General features: G+C 36.9%; 1 protein-coding gene across 5 annotated transcripts in view; it reads left to right on the top strand.

The window, feature by feature from the left end:
• MCTP1 (multiple C2 and transmembrane domain containing 1) overlaps nt 1-16567 on the top strand; it is a 252740-nt gene that overhangs the window by 62966 nt on the left and 173207 nt on the right. Inside the window, exon 1 of one of the 5 annotated variants that reach the window (XM_052700798.1) lies at nt 14916-15134. The exons of the other annotated variants lie outside the window; for them this stretch is intronic. The gene's annotated coding sequence lies outside the window, so the exon portion shown is untranslated. Of the gene's footprint in view, nt 1-14915; nt 15135-16567 lie in introns of those variants that run through there. 5 annotated transcript variants of the gene reach the window in all.

Here is a 16567-nt window from a genome sequence, read left to right as displayed (position 1 = left end):
TTTTACTGTATAAAATCTGAGACTGAAGAGTGACATCCTGAAAAACTAGAATAGGTTCAGTAATTAAAGAAAGAAAAGTGTGGAACAGAAGAAAATCAAAAATCAAATTAACTGAGGAGAGGAATCAGGTAGAACATCTAAGTGATAAATACTAGTGACTGATGGAAGTTTAGGAAGAAGTCAAGAATGAAAGACTGTCAGTGTAGTAACTCATTTCTTTCAGACAGTAGCATCCTGAAACCAAATATACTGTTATATCTGGTAGATGACTAGTGGATGTTTGTGGAACGCAGAGCTTCTTGTGATCCATTTCCCTTCATTTGCCAGAAAGCATAAACTTCTGAGCAGTAGCAGTTTTTAATCTGATTTCCTTACTGTGTCTTGGCTATCACCCAACTGTTACTTCTTGAAGTGCCATAAAATGAAAAGTCGTGTCAGACATTTCACAAAGATCAATGCCAGCCTTTTTATTTGTGTTCTATTAAAAACTTCGAAATCTACCACAATGGCTCCAGGTTTACAGGTTTTTTGGAGATTATGCTCAGTCTGCAGAGCAACTGACAGTGCACTTGCTCATTGTTTTCTCCTTTGGAAAATTGATGTGAGCTTTATTTCTGACAAGATCTTAGAAAAAAAAAATTTAGACATACCAGCTCTTCTCATTCTCTCCTTTTTTTTCCCCCTTCTCTTGAGACAGAGAAAGTTCCATTACCTGTGAGATGAGAACCAGGATACTCTCATCTTTCTGAGACAATATAACTAAGTAAAGTTTGGTTGCAATTGCATGGTTACCGTAAGTACAGGCTAAAAAAGCCAGTGGATTGCATTTGAATACAGCAATTAACAAGGCAGAAAGTATTTGGCATGCAACAAGAGACGATAACCATTAAGAAATGGCATGTGATGTACAAGGAACTTGCTGAGAGTATACAGAAGAGAGCTTGTATGCTTTGAGTTCAAACAGATGGATGGGTGTTAATGCATGCTCTTTGGCCACAGATGTAGTGTCTTGAATTACATTCAGCATGTTTCAATATGGAAAACTGCATTCTGGCACTGGGGTGAAGTTCTGGTTTGTCAGAGCTGAGTGACTCTGATCTTGGGAGATGAACAAACTTCAGAACAGTTTTCTGCCCTTTAGTTCGAGTAGTCATTCAGGTCCACAAAATGCCACCACTGAGCACTCAGCAAAAAATACTATGGCAGTACAATGTGTAATAGCATTATGCCTTACGGGCAGAAGAGTCAATGGGACTTGAGAAAACCATGAGCAACGAGAATAAAATAGTCTTTCACTGACTTGCTTGTTCAGCCTGGAGAAGAGAAGGCTGCGGGGTGACCTCATTGCAGCCTATCAATACCTGAAGGGAACCTACACCCAGGAGGGGAGTAAACTCTTCAAAAGGGCTGACAACAGCAGGACTAGGGGAAATGGATCCAAGTTGAAGGAGGGAAGATTGAGGTTGGATGTTAGGGGGAAGTTCTTCACAAGGAGAGTGGTTAGGCCCTGGAACGGGCTGCCCAGGGAGGTTGTGGATGCCCCGTCCTTGGACGTGTTCAAGGCCAGGTTGGACGGGGTCCTGGGCAACCTGATCTGAATGTGTACGTTTGGTGGCCCTGCTAGGCAGGGGGGTTGGAACTACATGATCCTTGAGGTCCCTTCCAACCCGGGTGATTCTGTGATTCTGTGATTCTGTGACTTTTTTTCTTCTTGTTGCTGATGGTTCTTCTCCTGACTGAACTTTTCTGGAAGACTTCTTCCCATAGCAGAGGCTGCTGTGTGTCACAGAAGTCACGATTCACTTAGTTTCTCCAGCTCCTTAACAAACACAGGAAACCCCAGAATGTTAAACTTCCTCTTTCATTTGCAAAGCTACTGTCACGTTAATTACTAACACTTAGTAGCTTGTAGCTTATTTTATTCTGTATTTCAAAAACTGGGCAACTCATTGTAATATTGCAATTCATTACCAGTTGCGAAGGTAACAGTGAAGTCCTTCTCTGAGATCAGATGCTGCTCAGTTTGGTAATACTATACTGGGAATCTGTCTGCTTTGGTTACATAAGCATACAAGAAGGATCTCCAGTAAATCACTACATAATTGAGCAGTGTCCGACCATATAGGGGGTCACGTAAACATATGATTCTGTAACTTTTTCACTGAGGAGTTCTTGAAGTGTTGGAACAGACTGCCCAGAGAGGTTTTGGATGTCCTGTTCCTGGAGGCATTCAGGTTGTATGGGGCTCTGGGCAGCCACATCTGGCTCTTAATCTGTCAGAGGTAACTCTGCCCATGGCAAGGGGCTTGAAGCTAAATGATCTTCGAGGTCTCTTCCAAACCAAACCACTCTATGATTGTGTATCAAATGTGAAGGGGTGTTTTAAAATTGTTTGCTCTTGTGCTGTTGTAAACAAACTACTCTATCATGGTGGTCTCCTGCTGTATGGCTAATACAAAGATTCTTATCAACCTTGATTGCTACAGGGTCATTTTGTTCTCCTTTCCTATACTGTCATAGGGTGCCTGTCATTGCTTCCGTCTGCTACTGCCCTCCTTTTTGTGGTTAAGTTTATCTGAGAGCTCCTTGTTGATCCTTGCAATCCTCCTGCTCCCTGTCTTGGGAGCATCTTGTCTGCTTCTGTGTACAGAAGGACTTTATCCTTCTGTACTCCACCAAGGAGATCTCTGAGGAGGCAGAATCCTGCTCTCCTGAATGTATTGATTGTGCCTGTTAAACCCCTTATTTTATACTTTTTCAGTGATTTTACCTATGTTGTCCAATTACCTAGAGACCATAATGGAATATATCTAAGACAAGTAAAACTTCTTTTCTGCATGTGCTGCATTTTTGTTCTGAAGAATGTGACCCAAAGATTGGCCTTCTTTTAGAAGTGGTTTGCTTCTTGAAAGCCATTGAATACTGGGAAGCAGACTTCTTAGACGTGAAATTGTCTCTCAGTTTCCATCCTTCTGCAGATATATGCCAAACCATCCTGTAAAGTGCAGAAAAGCTGGACTGTCATGCTTTTATTCAGATACATAGCTTGACCTCTTCAAGAGGTTAAGCTGAAGTGATTGAAGATTGAAGGTAGTGACCAAAACTGCTTATTGCCACTGTTGTCTGTAACACTGTCTGTAACACCTCAGTCTTCTCTTTCACGCCTGTTGCCACAACGCTGGCATAAAATCAAATTTCCTATCCAAGCAAATACTCAATGTTACTTGGAATGTAGACAAAAATACCTCCTCCTTGATTGCTCTTTTCACTTTCACTAATGGCTGTATTGAGATGCTTGCGATTGTGTATTATTTAGGAAGCATTTAGACATCATTTTCCTTTGTTTTATGAAGTGCTTGCATATACTATCTGCAGGGTATATTCACTGGGTTAGAATTCATTATTGGTGCCTGGAAACAAAACAGATTGGAGATGACTCATCTTGATGTTTTGAATTGATAGGTTTATAAGGTATTTTTCACAGATGAGATGTAATTCTGATTTGAGGATTAAGTGACAAAATCCAAAGAGATGTGGCAGTTTGTGCACTGAGTGAAGAGTGTTCAATCTGTGTCTCTGAGTAGCAAATTACTGCTGTACACCTGCCTACACTATTGTGGATTTTTTTCCCAAACAAATTTATAGCGTGAGAAGAATTTGAAGAGATGGCAAATGGTAATTTTTATTTTTGTGAAACTAAATATCTTATAAACACTATCACTTTAGTTTACGTAGATATAATCAATAAAAGCTCAAGACTATTATTTTTCTCTTGTGCATCTCAGCAGCCACTGGTCAGACTGAGATAAGTGATTTTTGCATGAGCACCAGCTGAAACAAGGAGTTGAGTTTGGTCTCTCAGCACCTGACCTGAGCTTGCTTTAACTGACTTCTCAATCATCCCCAGACTTCTAAAGATGTTGTAAATTTCAGATTTGAATATACTTTGTGTTTGGAGTACTTCATGTACAGAAATGACATTTTGTGTAAATAAAAAGAGGTTATAGAAAATTAATTTGGTTATTAAATGTAGAAAATGCTAGGTAATAAAGTATGACTTTAATGTCCTGAGGAAGAGAGAAATAATAGCAGTTGTTAGTTTGGTTCAGTTAGCCATAATGGAGCACTAACAAGAATATATTAAAAGGAATTATCATAACAAAATATTGTTAGTGGCAATATATGCTTACTATGAGATTTATTTTTAGGAATATCTTAATTCATTAAAAATATTTTAAGAAACACATTCATATTTCTGTTGAGTTCTTTGTGAAAGACAGAATGCACACCAGTGGCTTTGGCTGAAGAGCTCAAACATGTTTTTAAGTAATCCTAGCACCCTGTGACTTCTTACATAGTTTTTGCTCTATTTTCTTCTTTAAAAATTTGCTATTCTCTTACATCTCTCGAGAGTGACAAATTTTATGTGGGGGCAAGTGAGTTTTTGAGAGAATGCCAAATGCAATTATGAAGTACTTAATTTAGTCACATTCTTCAATTACCTACTCTTGGTCATACCACATTTTTCATAATTCTTATTATTTCCTATTGTACCAAGCTAAATAGAACTGATCTCATTTTGTAGAGATTAGACTTCAAATCAGAATAAGACAGAAAAAATAATGCAAGAGATGCAGTGTGATTCTCTAATTCAGTGACCAAATTACACACCTCCTGAAGGTAATTGTCACTTCTAGTATTCTCCTCCATGACTAAAATTGAAAGCTGGAGGAAACAGATTAAAACAGAAGAAGGGATAAGTTTGTAGAACTCTTCACCAATAGTTGGGTTTTCCATTTATTAGTGAAGAAAATGCTTGATTTGTTTCCTAAAGAAAATCTTACCTTTTTTCAAACTAAGTATGAACTTTCTGCCTGACCACAAAACAAACTGCCTTTCGTATGTGCTCTCTTTGCTAGTAGCAGTGTTTCCTTCCCAAGTAGAATTTTCAAGTCTGCTTAAGAAAAGGTGCACTTACATTTTCAGAAAAAAAACTGTAAATAATTGGTACGGTGATAAGGTTTGAACTCAAGCAAGAAGCTGTTTCTACCTTTCTTTCTGTGATTGTAGAAATTGTATGCCCTTTATACTTACAATGAGCAAATTAAAATGCATCCCATTACTATGATGCTTTCCCAATAGACTGAAAAAGCTGATGAGAGTTTGAACTCTCTAGTGTCTTCCACAATGTGTGCAGTGTTCAGTGAATAAAAGTACTATATCATGCAATGACTATTTGAAAAGCACTGAAGTAGCTATTTCATTTATTGGATTTTGCTTATTGCTGTCTCAAGCAGTTTATCTTGAATATTTGTATTTACAGAAATGCTGTGAATCTAACACAGATTTGGGAAGAGGCCTTGTAAGTGCATTTTTACCTCAATAGAACAGGAGGTCTTTTTCAGATTTCTAGACCGGGAAATGACTATCTTAGCAAATCAAAGCTTTGCTCAATCTGTTCAATTATTGAAACCTCTTGGGTCCAGTCTTTCCCTGGAGCTCATAATAAATTCTGCTCTGATTGTTTGAGAAAAATCATTATGGAAATGAGGAAAAAGCCTAACAGATAGCCATAGAGAAGATCTTGGAAAATAAAAGGTATGCAAGCTCATAGTATGAAAAGATGCTCATTCCCCTGTTTAAGCATAAGACGTGGCACAAAAAAAATACTTTTCATGATGCATTAGGTCTACATTTTGCACTTGACTTTTTCATGCTGAGAGTAACTGTGTAGAACTTTGTTGAAAGGTGGTAATGGACAAAAGATTAAGCTTTCTGATCCTGGATCTCGGTAACAATAAATAAAGAACGCACATAGTCAGATTTCAAAAGCCTCTGAAGCACTTAAAGGTTTCTGAGAATACTTGCGGCCTGGCCTAATACCAGAAAGCAGAGTTTTGCATTTAGGCTACCTGTATAACACTGTGTAGCATGTAGTACTAGACTAGTACTTAATATTAACGTCTCATTATTTATATTTTCTTGATGAAAGATTTACCAAATGTTCTTACATATGCATCTCCTCAGGCTGAGGAGCTGGATGTTAGAGATGAGCTTTTGGACATGAGATCCTAGGACTGCTTCTCAAAGTGGATGTCTCAGCTCTTTGAACAAGAGAAAAAATGACAGCCATTCCTATAATCCACATTCAGAGAAAGAGTGTCAACTATCATCTCCTTTACCCACATACAATATAGTATTATTTAAAATGACCTGCTGTGGTTGAAGTTACACTTATGTAGGGAGATTCTTGAATACAGGTTGCCAAATTGATTGGGAGGAAATATCTTTATAAATTTTGTATTACTTCTTTTGAATTTTTTTTTACATCGTCCTTTGCAGTGGCCATGTCACAGCTTCCATCTTCTTTACTGAGAATGTTGAAAAAGGTAAGAAAGGAAAGTCCTAAAGATTAACTGCAGCACTTTCATGGTGACCATGTTTTTGATGTATAGAGGAAGACTGCTTCATGTAAAGGGCAAAGTAAGCATTTATAAAGTCAAGGGCTACAAAGGGTACCCTTACCTTAATGAAATACTGTTACTCAGGCATTTGTTCAGTCACTTTGGGAAACACAGTCATTTTAAGTTTATAAGCAATTTGGTCAACAAGCATGGTGTTTTTTACAAATTTATCTACATGAATCTGTACGGCTTCTCAAGAAAAACAACTTTTCTTGCTTTAGTGTGAATTCAAGCTATTTTAGTTCAACTTAGAGCTTCTTTTTTTCAGTATGGCTCTTTTGTAGCAGAAGTGACCCCTGGCATGTTGCTCCATGAGCTTCCTTCTCTCTTAATTTTGTATTTTGACTTAACTAAGCATCTGTTGTAACATGTCAGTTCACATCTGAACTGTACATTCAGCAGTAATGTTTGTTATACTTAAAAAAAATAATTCCATCAGATAATGGAAGTTTAAGCTTGGTTATAAAGTGCTGATGCATTTCAAAATTAGAAGTTTTAAAATGGAGAATCAATATTACACTAGACTGTTTATAGACTAGAATTTTCATTTAGACGATAATTTATTATTTGAGTAAATGTAATGGTATTTCTAAATGTAACAATAAAGTCTAAGTGAGTGCCTTATTTAGGGTTTTATTCTTTACTGGGAGTTCCTATTCCATGCGGAGTTCAACAATTAGGGTTTATTGAGTATCTTTTGTATCTATTGAGTTTTGTTTTTTTTTTTAACATAGCTGAGCTGAGAGATTTATTTGAAAGGTGATAGAATCAGAACTAGAACTTTGAAGTATGTACTTCCTAATAGAGAATGAGAAAGGACTTGATGTGAGTTTGTGTTCTTGAGTGCTATCGGTGCCTTCCACTTAACTTATTAAGGGCAAACTGACTTTCTTGGGTCTTCTTTAGGGCAAAATCCCATGACTTGTGCTAACAAGCAAAAACGTGTGGGTCTGACTGTCAAATCTGACTGCAAAATGTTAAACAGCTCTTAAACTGTGGGAAGAAAGTTGTAATTTCCCTACTATAGATGAAATTAGTATGAGGAACTGTGAGATTTCAGGGTAAGCAAAAGAGGGAGAGATTGACTTAAGGTTAAAAGTATCAAATACATTTACATCAGAAGTATTCCAAATCAGAGTGCAGGGAAAATGAAGGGTCAGGGAGAGTGTGATGTCTTTAGAAATGCTGCCAGGTATTTCAACATATAAAAGGTACCTTATCCATTTGTGTGAAGATGTGAAAAGAACTATCAATTCCAGCTTGTATGTGAACCATGTAAGGGTAGCAGGGAAGGGGGAGTGAGAGAAGGAGAAAGGAATTGACATAAATATTGTAGGCATTATCTTCCATCATGAATGTGCAATGAAACTGAATTCCCAATTGTGTATAAATAAATTTATTCTGTAGAAGATAAATAAGTAAGTAGAATTCCATTAGCTGTCATCACAACTTCTTTGGATTTAAATGTGTCTTGTATTTGTATTTGTATTTGTATTCACCAGGACTTTTTTTTTTTCCTGTTGGTTTCTCTGGGAAAAGAGGAAAAAGAAGTGGTTTCAGTACTCTGGTGTTAGTTAAGTTAGGACATGTTGACTGTTACTGCAGTGCATTTCTATAATGTGTTGATGTTGACATAGGCTATGTATTTTCAAGTTCAAGCAAAATTTTATTTTGCTTTTCAGCAGGAGGAGGCAGTTACTTTTTTCTGTTGTCTTCTGTTAACTGCATGCAGTTGAAGCTACCTGGAAATGTGAAAGGATTAGATTTAATGAAGAGGAGAGAAATCTTAAGTACTATTCTTTAATAAACTTGAGAGAGAAAACAACTGGCATTCAAGTTGATTATGTTTCAAATCCACATCCTAGAAAAATGATTTATCAAGTTGATAAAGCTTTTTAGAGTGAAGTCTGAAACAAAATACAGTCTAAATCAAACAGGAAATAGTCCAAAAATAGAATTTTTCACCTTTATTTAAGAGCTAAAGTCAGCTTTGTACTAGACCTATTTACAACAGAATGGGGTAGGCCGACCAGAGCTGCTGCAGGAATAACTGCACAGATTTCAAAATCCAACAGTAAAACAAAGGAAATCTTTACAAAATTATGCAGATCCACAGCAAAAGCTCATGGTTTGTGTAGCCTCCACTAAATACACTTTCTTAATGTGTTTTTCAGTATGAGAGTGGTGATGACTGTAGGAGCTATCTGTATCCCAACTACTGGTGAGCGTTTTGGTGCCTAAGTCTGTTCTAAAATGAAGCATTTTAGAATACGACATGGAGGAAGAAAATGCATTATCATGTTATTTTATCAAAGCAGTCACTAAATGATTAATGTACTTGGGAAATCACTGTGTTAAATAATGTAGTTTCTCACATTTTTACACATACAATTTGTATTATTGTACACATTTGTATGTGAAACATCTGTATGTGGTGAAGAGAATATTGAAACAAATATTTGAGTGGCTAAAACAGACAATTTACATCTGTTATTTCTTAATATCCATTTTTCCTAGACCAACTGCTACCTTTTTCTGTCTTTCCTTTCACTTTCTTTCTTGAAAACTGACGTATATTATACGATTCCTTAAGTTAATTTACTATCAGTAATTACTTCATTGAAAAGCATATGAAGACTATAAACTTGAAGGGCCCAGAAAATGCGATACTGATCAGAGAATTCTTAAATGGCTCTCACCTCTTTGCCTTCAGACAAAATGCAAAGGTTTTTGCAGCTTCACCAAGGTCCTTAGGCTGCCCATAGTGTCTTCATGGAATCAACTGGTCCAGTGTTCTCAGAGGACCTTGAGCCAGTTGTTTGGACTGTACAGGTTTTTAATGTTTTCAAGGATGGTCTCCATAGCCTGTCGGAGAAACATCTGGCAATTTTTGACCACCTTGATATTAAAAACCCTTTTTTCTTACGTTCAAAGAGGATGAAAAGAGGCCATTGCCTCCTGCCTGGTCATGGGCATCGCAGAGAAGAGCCAGACTCTGTTATTGCGCATGAAACTTTAAATGGTCTGTATTTCACAAACTTGTCTATGAGGATAGTATGGGAGATGGTGCTGAAAGCCTTTTTAATGTGAAGATGAACGTCTGCTGCCCTCTCCTTATCCAACATGCCAGTCAACTCCTTGTAGCAGGCTGCCAGGTACATTTGGATGTTGTCATTTAGAACATACTATTAACACGTTTACTTTTCGTTTTTAAAGAGGAGGGGAACTGAAATGCTTTGGCAGAATAAATGTTTTCATTATCTAAGTGAGTAATACGATCCTCTAAAATTTTGTAGAAACAAAATAAGTGCAGTTGAATAAATGCTCCTTTTGAAGGAGCTCCTTGAAAACAGACGTCTTTCTGTTTACAATTTAGTAGTCTCAGGTTGAAGCCCTGTGTAAAAGGTGAAAGGAGAACACACCTCTAAACAAAAATCTGGCAGAAGGATTATAGTATCTTTTGCACAGCTTTGAATTCAGTGTATTTGGCACTTAGCTGGTAGATATTATTTTTCTGATTACTAAAGAGCGAGTGGCTGCCAGCTCCCCACTGAATCATAAGTAGTAGGTAAGCTAAAGCTGCTTGCCTATGTCAGTCCTGATGTCCTAAGGTATTTGTATATCATAGAGAACTAGACAACTGTTGAAAACTTGACATTGGTAAAAACAGCCAAAAGTTTAAATCTTTTGGACGTTTAAAGTTTGATCTTTAAAGGTTTATTGTCAGCTGGACCGTTGTGTGGATTACTCTTTATAGGTAAGTGAGCTTATTGCAGAGGTTCAGAGAAGCTGCGCTCTCTGCTTAACATGGTAGCACAGGGCAGTGCCAGCATGCAGCAGGTTTTCCATCCCTTCCTCTAAATAATATCTGTATCTTATGTTTTTAAATACTGATGAACAGGCTCTCTTGCAGATCTGCCCCAGGCTAGTCCTTTGCTGATAGCATACCGAGAGAAGTGTTTTTAGTCTCTTGTTGCTGGTGATGTAACAATGCTGTCACTGTTTGGATACTTGGAAAGTTTAATTCCAGAAGTCTGTTTGATAGATGGGGTTTTTCCTAGGCAATCCCTGGATGAATTTAGGTATCTCTTACAGAATTGTTACTGTCTATCTCTAGAGAAATCCCTTCTGCAGGAGTCTTGTTATTGAAGTTCTTGGGAGGAGAGTTCTGGTCCCTGGGTTTAATGTTTTTTTTCCTGGCTTGCCTTCATCAGCCTTTGTTTGTATAATACACAGGCAAGTGTGAAAAACCCAGTCTTGACATTCTGGAAGTTGCAGGCTCATGGAGACTGCATATTTTTTGGAGGTCCAAGTATGCTTGCAGTGAGCAAGCCCAGACAAATCATTGCCAAGAATAACTGGTTCCAGTTTTATTTCCAGCAGATACTAACAGATTGCTTAGTGTTACACAGGTATAAGGTTAATGGCATACACAGTGAGTAAAATTGGTAGTTACTTTACGTTGTTTTTGTTGGTTTATTTCAGAAGGGAACTTGGTATCTGAGGAATGTATATTTGATTGCATTTGGAGGAATATTTAATTAATGTGGCTAGATGCAAGTAAGAAGAAATCTAGATAAAAAATGCTGTTACTATGCAGAGGAAAACGCCCTGGGGCATTAGTCAAAATATAGGGAAATTTATATTACTATTTGAATTGGCACAGATTATTCATAGGAGCTGCATCATAGTTTTGGTATATTAACTGACTTAACTGATTAATGGCTTAACTGATTCATGGTTTTGGTTACTCCTCTGTTTCTCAGCTGTAAATTTAAAGCCCCCTAAGAGTGAACAAAGGAAGATATACTCCATACCTGGGGCTGTGTAGCCTGAAAAACTGTTCTACTGCACACAAGCAACTCTTGCACAGTCAGGAGATGCTGAAATTGCTTGTAGGAGCTTAAGCATTCATAAGCAGTGACAGTATTTGCATGCAATGAAATTAACAAAAAAATCATCATGTTCTAAACAGAGTTCTTCTTGCATTGAAAGAAGTACTTTGCTAGGCAGATCAGTATTGAGCGGGACATGTTTGTATCCTCCTAATTAGATGTTCTTACAGTGTTACATCTACAGTCTTTTCATCAGCAGAAAAAGATTTTCCCCTTAGCTCTTGTTAGTACTGGTACAATATCTCATTAGTTCTGCCTTAATTTAAAACCCTAAATGAGGAAGAAACATTAAAAATTTATGGATAGTGTTTTCCTTTTGAATGGTTCATTATGCACTTAAAAACTTGTCACTGATCATTATGCTGTAAAGTTTCTGAAGAAAAATGATGCTACCGTTTTCAGTATTAACTGAAATGTGCTCCACTTCTTCAGGTCAGTGTATGTCATGATTTGTATGTTTAATAACAAAAAAACTGTCTCTTCATAAGCACACCCAAGGGTAGGTAGGCTAAAACATTATCGGTAATTACTACTTTTTACTGACTGAGTGGCACAAGGGCCACTCAGTAGCCCTTGAAAAACCCTAGGGATTCAATTTGTCTATGTGTCTGTGGTGGGCATGGGAAGCAGAGTGTTCTCTGCTCCCTGTCATCTAATTGAAATTTATGGACTTCATTTAGAAAGTGATCTGTGTTTGTTGACATAAGTGCTTCAGCAGAAAACATACAACTTGAAAATGCTTTAGTCAGAGTCACAGGTCTATTGTCTGCTCTCTGATTTCTCATAGCAAATAGCTGTGAGATCTGCTTTTGAATAACAGACTTCTCATTCTCTCTTGTAGAATATCAAAAGCATCTTTTCAAAATGGTTGTTACTGTAACAATACAGCATGTGCTTTCAGAAACTAAGGAGAGAGGTACATTCAGAAATGATAAAAAATAAGACTGAAAAAGAATTTATCACATAACTGTGGGAGGTTTACACTGCTGTTTTATAGGCTATTCGGTATAAAACCTTTTTCTTCAAGCATTCATTTCAGCACAGAGAACAGTCAACACTCATTTACTTCTCCACTCTTGTGCTTATTGGTGGCTTTGGAAGAAGACATGCAGCTGGGAGATGGCTGGCTGTCAGGGGTGATGACTTGGCTAGAGGAGAGAGTCGGGAGGCATCAGGCAGGAAAGAGATACTTGGGAATAGATCACCAGAGCCACCAGTTCAGGTAGGAAATTTAGTGATCTCTGTTTGCCTGTTTAATCCACAGCTCAGAGGATCGCAGGGCTGGGTCCCCATCAGTGGCATTTCAACTTGTTTTTTGTGTTCTTGAGTAACAACAAAGTGCTTTCTTTTATCATCATGAGTCATGAGCTCTTATCATCATATGATGGCTCTTTGATAATCTTTGAAGCCACGTCTGCGCATAGCTCTTCCCAGGTGGATTTTGACTGTATATTAGAACCTGTCTGTTAGTATTTGTTAATTTGTTGTAGATGGGACTTATGGCTTTGTAGGCAGTCAGCAGTGATAGATGACACAGTTTGAATAAATGTACAGCTTGAAATTTCTTCTTGCTTTTTGTAGGCTTTGGTTTTGTGTTGTTTGTTCTTCTTCTATGTAAATAAGTGAGATTCTTTGGAAATTGAAGTTAAATGAGAACAACAACATATGTGCTGCTTTAAAATGAGTTCATTGCTCTCTGGAGAGGCAACCAAGGATGTGACAAATGTTAGTCTTCTTTTTGTGGAGGCTCTAGCAGTGGTATCTAAGTACTTGATCCAGTGGTAAAAAATGGAGAATAGAGGGGTTAAATGAAATGGGCTAGGGCATGTGCAGATATCTGAAGCCACGCCAATTTTTATTTTAACAACAAAAGTGAAATAGATCTTGTAGCAGAAAAAGAGGATATTTTAATTTACTTTAAGCTATTCTCCTAACTTGCTTCTCTATGCTGATAGTCAGGCCAGGAGCGTTATATATGTGAATAGCGATGTGCCATATGCCATGTGTCACATACACCATCTTTCTTCATGCCACAGGAATGATGACTTCTTGAAGTTTCCATCATCCATTGCCTACGATTTCTATTATTTCAGCGTATCACATCTCATCCAAGACTATCAGAACCTGCAGTCAGTCTCATTCCTTGAATAAGTGATTTGAGTGTTTACTCTTTTTAATTTAAAAGCGATTTTTATATGCCAAGAGACACGGTTAATTGTGGAATGGAATGTGAAATGATAAACTAAGCTAAAGGTAAGAAGATGGTGAATGTTCTGATGAACTGTAGCATACAAGTTAGCTACTATGAGGCTGATGTGAAATGATTCCAACAATCCTTTTTCTCCCTTGTAGCAAGTTCCTGTTCAGGAACAATTTGGAATTTTTAATCGAATCAATTACTTCAGTGTTCCTCTCCCATCTACAGCTTTCTGAGGGGAGCGATGATTTGTATATTTGGCTGCACCCTGATATGTATTATCTGGCTATCCATAAAGTTTAAAACTCATTGTACAAAGTCATACCACTGTATTTAGGTCTAGACTGACATATTCCTGAGTACGCTGTACCAGTCTGAGAGGGGGCATCAAGCAGCTTCTCTCTGAAATGAAGAGGCTTAGGAAGAGAGAACACACAATTTCAAATTGTGCAAATTTCTCTCCTGCTGTGCTTAATGATGTAGAAGAGCCGGTGCCTAAAAAACTGAGATCATTTAGGCCTGGAGCAGTTTGAAACAGAGGGATGTTAAATCCATAGAACTGACAACAAAATGTGGAAAAACCATAGTAGTTTTAAGGAGAGTAATTTGCACAAGATTCCAGCTAAATTAAACCAGGATTTTCTTAAGAGGGTGAAGATTGAAGAACTAAGTTAAATGAAATTCCAGGTGTGGATAAGACTGGATAAACTTTTAACACCATACAAATAAAGATGTATATCTGGTCATGAGAAGCTTTTACTTACCTCCTTAAGACTGAAGTTATATTGAAATTCACTTGAATAAAATCTGCATTGTTTTCATCTATTCCTTCTTGTCTTCACTGCTTCTTTTTCAGCTTTTAATATCTCTGTAATGGACAAGAAGAACTTTTTTTAAAAAGTTTTCTAAGACAATAGCAGGTGGTAACTGAATATTACTTTTAGATCTGTTTAAATTATTTCTGAAATACCTTCAAAGCTAATATATTAGGATATACTTCAGAAACACACTAAATACACATTAGTATGTATTTTCTTTCATTTTCATAAAGTAGTTGTGTTTGTTTAGTAAAACAAAGTGTTTTTTTAGTTAAATGAACTGTTTCTCCATACAAGTTATTAATGGAAAATATCAGAGTAGGAGTTAGCAAGGATTTAAGGTTCAGGAGTTGAACTTTCATATGTGGTTCATGCAGTGTTTAATAAATAAATGACAGCACCCTTTGTTTTACACCTTCCTCTGCATTGGGCGCAGAGGGAGGAAGCAGTTTCCAGTGTTTGAAGATGTGCAGATAGTTGAGTCATTTCCTCTGAATAAGTGTTGAAACGTATTCACGTATCAAGTCTTGTCTCACTTTCACTCTGAGTAGCTGCAGTTCACAGCGGTAGTCAAGTGATATTTGCACAGAGCTGTTGCTACCAGCTGGAGGTGAACAGTATTACTGAGCAGTTGTCAGCTCGCAAAGCTAATTCAGCTTCACAAGTATCTTTGTGAAGCAAAGGATTTTCAGCTCATTCTTACAGTAGCATTCTGGATAGGGCGAAACTTGCAGGAACTTTTCATTGTGGACCTGATAAGGTAGGAATTTAGTTTCTTTATAAAGTATGACATTCTAATGCATAATGATGTATGTGCATCCTGTTAAAATGCAGATAATTTACAACTCTTTTTTGAAATTAAATATTTGCTTTTTATGGAAACAGCATGCCCAAAGTGACTAATGCAGAGTGAAGGAAACTGTTTCTTCCTTTCAGAATATCACATGGATGGAAGCATAGTCTCTTACAGGTGATGTGAGATGTAAGAGGTGATGTTCAGGACTAATATTTACAGTCATACAGAATGGAGGAGGAAAGCAGTACTGAAATCACACTGTTGCTTTTCCTCTTTAGTTACTCTCAGATACCTGTCTTGTAATACATAGCATGTGGATTTTTCCATGGATTTTATGGCTGTAATACACACCATCATTCTTCAGTGACAGCTGAAAATATCAAAATATCCAGGCAAGTCATGTTTAATTAAAACTAGTTTTGATTGTGAAATTGGAATCTTTATTTTTAAAATGTTTGTTTTTCTATTTGTATATAGTAAACTAGTGTTACAGTGATCTTTTAGCTATGAATACAAGCACTAAGGAAGTTTCTCTGTATCTGCTTAGTGTTGTTTTAATGGTAGCTGTAGAATCACTTGTTTTAAAATCAATTCAGAGTAATTTAAACTGTACTATGAAAACATTCATATTTCACAAAATTTAAAACATAAACTTGGCACATAATACTTCTGAATAACCTGAGGTATTTAGTGTGTGCATATTTAAGTATAAAAAAAATAATTGTTAATAACATGGAAAATTAAATTAGAGATATTTTAGTATGGTTTTCTGTTATGAAAATGTCTGTTTTTTAATATAATGACTGAAGGTAATTTTCTCGTAGGGAATGAGGAATCTGGGATATTACCTTCAGGCATTTCTCCTTTTGAAAAGGAGATAGCTAATTGTTCACAGATTCTTCTTCTGATGTGGCTTTGATACCTGTCTTTATTTCCCTGTTGAGTTATCCTTCCTTGGCTGTGTTTGACATAATTTGTTGTGTAATTCTGCACTCTTCAGGCAAGTGAGAAGATTTTTGTGCTTGATATGGCAGGTTTCTTTCTCTAGAGATGATAGAAATGCTAGCTCTCAGAAATCAGATTGGTACTGCTTTTGCTCAAAACTTAGTCTCAGGGAAAAAAAAGAATATGAAAAGCTAAAAAATGGAATGCCTACATGATTTTTACGGTTTATAAAGTGATCATTTTAGGAATGTAAGCTTCTTTGGAATGGGAAAGAGTACGTGACTTTGATTTGTGTATTTCCAGTATATTTTTTACCCTTTTTTATTTCCCCCATTCACGTTCTTTGTGAATCATGTGTTCCTGAGTGCAAATGTATGTATTCTTGCAGAAATGTACTCAGCCCATGTAACTTAAAATAATCTTCTCAAAACCAAAATAGGTCCGGAGTACTC

The sequence above is a fragment of the Tympanuchus pallidicinctus genome, unplaced genomic scaffold, assembly GCF_026119805.1.
Source record: "Tympanuchus pallidicinctus isolate F22 unplaced genomic scaffold, pur_lepc_1.0 scaffold4, whole genome shotgun sequence".
Lineage (NCBI taxonomy): Eukaryota > Metazoa > Chordata > Aves > Galliformes > Phasianidae > Tympanuchus > Tympanuchus pallidicinctus.
The sequence above is the reverse complement of the archived record's forward strand: the minus strand, read 5'-3'. Positions and strand labels throughout refer to the sequence as shown.